The sequence below is a fragment of the Tasmannia lanceolata genome, unplaced genomic scaffold (assembly GCF_043159265.1).
Source record: "Tasmannia lanceolata isolate RefF3 unplaced genomic scaffold, GAP_Taslan_0.1 ptg000008l, whole genome shotgun sequence".
Classification (NCBI taxonomy): Eukaryota; Viridiplantae; Streptophyta; class Magnoliopsida; order Canellales; family Winteraceae; genus Tasmannia; species Tasmannia lanceolata.
Window position 1 is genome coordinate 59,393,053 of NW_027518685.1, and position 3,801 is coordinate 59,396,853.

Sequence of the window (3,801 nt, forward strand, 5' to 3'; positions counted from 1 at the left end):
AGCTCTATAAATAGCCGGATAGGACCTCTAGGTAAAGGGGATTCATTTTTTTTAGAGAGAGCTAGCAGAAGAAAACCCCCAAATCGCTAACCCTAATCTTCTTCTTCTCCGACAAGATCTCGTCGAAATTCAGCCGTTCCGCCGGAGATCCGGTCGTCGGAGCTTCTCCACAACATTTTCTTTACATCCTCTTCACTCCTACATTTATCAAAGCTCAAGATCCACACCCTAGAGACCTAAATCTATTTCTCTAAACCCTAGAGAAAATCTTCTTCTTCTTCTCTGGTGAAATTCCGCCAGAATCGGGCGGATCTCTATGGATTCCGACGGATCTCTATCATCTCTTTCCTCCTCTGTTAGATCTATGCTTGTTGACATTTCATCTTCTCCGATTGATCTTTTCCGGCAACATCTTTTCTGGCCGACTCTCATCGTCTGCAAAAGAGAAAAATCCGTGAGAAGAGAGAAGAGAAAGAAACTCTGCGTTTTTAGAAAGAGAAAATGGATCTCAAACCCTCTTTTCATCTTCTCCGGCGAGTCTCCGACAAGTTTTCCGGCTGGATTTACGCTCCGATCATCTTGTTCTCCTCGATCATCTCCACCATTGAATCTCTGAAATCCTTCTGAGGGTTAAACGAGTGCTTCATCACAGCTAAGCTATCAAAACGTCTCCATTTCTCTATTTTTGCTCTAAATTCGTCAAAATGGGAGATCAATCAAGATTTCTTGAATCTTTCCCTCAGATTTTGTGATTTTCCTCTGGTATCATTCGATCTGATGATTTTGATTTGGGAGAGACGATTCGGAGGCGATAATCTTGAATTTTACATACCCTCGAAGCTTCAATATATGATCCTCTTGAAGGAACTTCTCCTTCACAGGAATCCTTCTCTTCTACCGGAGTTCTTGCCACATCTCCTCCACCTTCAGACTGAGATTCAGAGTCCTGTTCGTAAATTCCTCGCCGAGCTGATTGGTGAAATTGGATTGAAGCATGTGGAATTTTTATCTGAAATAGTGCTTGTTTTGATATCCTTTTTAAAGGATGATACCCCGGCAGTTGCTCGACAGACCATCGCTTGTGGGACAAATTTATTTCGTAATGTGCTAGAGTAAGTTGCAATTCAGGGTTTATTCTCTAGAGAATTGGAGAATTCACTCGAATCATCATGGACGTCAATGCTAAAGTTTAAGGACACAGTATTCCCAATGGCTTTCCAGCCTGGAAGTGATGGAGTTAGGTTGCTGGCAGTGAAGTTTGTTGATGCAATTGTTTTCTTTATACACCAGATTCTAATGGCTCTTCACAGCCACCTCTTCATCAAGATTATGATGGAAAAGTAGTAGGGTTCAATATATCGTGGCTACATGGAGGTCATCCTGTGCTGAATGTTGCCCAGTTGGCTACTGAAGCAAGTCATAGCTTGGGGCTACTGCTTGATCAGCTTCGGTTCCCTATGGTGAAATCTCTTAGTAACTCAATCATCATTGCGCTATATTTTACCTGTTTTAATTGGCTTTGATCCTTCAAGCTCTGTTATCAAAGGAATGTCTGTTTCTGGTGCACATTATGTCTTGAAGAATGCCTTCTTGGGCTGTTTGAAATGTACACATCAGGGTGCTGCATCGTGGCGCGGCCGTTTGGTTGATGCTTTGAAATCAATGAATTCTGGGAAGTTAGCATAACATGCAATTGGACTGGTTGACAAGATTTCCATGGGTATTGACCATAGTACAGGGGAGTCACATCCTACCAAGGAAGAGAAACTGTTAGAGCAAGCTTGTGATGGCATTCAAATTGACATGGGGAGGAAGAGATGTGCAGCTCAAGATGTCAATTTGGTCCAAGATGATGACACACCTGGGAAGCGGGCCCGACCAGCACTTAATAAAACAAAAGAGTCAGTTAATACAAATTCTTCTTTAATTCAGGATAACCAACCTTTGATCGAGTTGTCAGGTTCTACCGGAGATGCAGATACTGGACCTGTGGGGCAACTTGTTGCTTTGTTTGGGGCATTGGTTGCCCAAGGCGACAAAGCTGTTGGATCGTTAGATATTCTTATTTCAAGCATATCCTCTGACTTGTTAGCTGAGTGCATTTCCGCAAATAGCATCACTATTAGCTCTCCAACCTTCTGTATCTGATGATACTCGTGACGTTCATTTGGAAGACACGCAGCAGAAAGTGACCATGACTGATACTGCTGATATAAGTGATATGACTGCACCAGTGACATCTACTGGTATTGCTTTTCCTGAAATTTCATTAGTTTTGCCTGGAATGGAAAAGGTAAGGTCGCCCTTGCCATCGGATACAAATGTGGATATTTTAGAGAATGAAATACCGGGTCTGGATTCCACTGTTCGCATTGTTCAAATGCAAGACACCCTGGATGCTTCTCATTCAGCCACTGGCAATATGGAAGGAACAAGTTAGGAGCAAGTCCCAAGTTCAAATTCTCCATTTTCTACCCAATGTTTACTTCCTAAGATGTCAGTAACCATTGTCAGCTTGACCGATGAAGAGAAGGATCATCTACAGAAATTGGCATTTGAGCACATAATTGAGGCTTACAAGCAAGTAGCAGTAGCGGGAGGCTCACATATCCACTTTTCTGTTCTTGTTTGTTTGGGGGTTGAGTATCCCTTGGAGTTAGACGCATGGGGGCTTCTACAAAAGCATATATTGTCAGATTATTTGAATCACGAGGGACATGAGTTGACATTGCGTGTGTTGTACATGTTGTTTCGAGAGGCAGAAAAGGATCAAGACTTCTTCTCATTCACGACGGCTACTTCAATTTATGAATCATTTCTTTTGACTGTGGCTGAAACCCTTCGTGACTCTTTCTCAGCTTCAGACAAATCTCTAAGTAGATTGCTTGGTGAAATGCCTTATCTTCTGAAGGGAGCATTTAAACTGTTAGAGTCTTTGTGCTCTCCTATAAGCAATGAGAAAAATGAGAAAGAATCCCTAAAAGGAGACCGTGTTACTCAAGGCCTTAGTGTTATATGGAGCCTGATTTTCCTCAGGCCTCCCATTCGAGATGCCTGTTTGAAGATTGCTTTGCAGAGCGCAGTTCATCACTTGAAGGAAGTGCAGATGAAGGCAATATGTCTGGTAGCGAACAAGCTATATCCTATGCCATGCCTCGCTCAGAAAATTGAAGAATTTGCCAACGAAATGCTACTCTCAGTAGTTAACACTTATCATGATATGGAGGGAATAGATGGTGAGGAATCAACTACTATGGTGTCAAAGGATACTTATTTGGAAAGGATTTCTAGTGGACGGCAGGCATCAGTGAGTGCAATAACAAAAGAAGTTTCCTCTGATACTACTCAGTTATCTTCTACCCATTGTCGATGTCACTTCATCTGATTCAGAATTGAAGTAATTGGCGTGAAGAGGCTAAATTCATATCCCTAACCGTGTTTCAGGTAAGCATGATATCTCTTTATCTAATCAAGAGTTTAAAAGAAATTGTAGACATTAAAGTCTGTTTAGATACTTCTTGTTGTGTATTCTAGCCTAGAACTGCCATGTTTGTATTATTTGTTATTAGAATAAGTTTCTCAATTATCTTGTTTAAATGTTTACACTAGTCAGTGTATTTTGTGTCTTTAGCATTCTTATGCTTAGGTATAAGAGTGTGTGCAGAAAATTTTATTCTGTTTATTTTCTGAGGAGCATAATGGATTGAGCCGTGCATCACATATAGGAATTTTATTCTGTTTAATGTTATTATGTCATTGCTCTTTATATAACCTGTTTATGAATGCTTGTGCTGTCATAAG

The 3,801-nt window shown here is 41.1% G+C and overlaps 1 pseudogene; it reads left to right on the forward strand.

Moving 5' to 3' along the window:
* The first annotated feature begins 777 nt into the window (after positions 1 to 777).
* LOC143883113 (uncharacterized) lies at positions 778 to 3,385 on the forward strand (annotated as a pseudogene).
* The last annotated feature ends 416 nt before the right edge of the window (positions 3,386 to 3,801 follow it).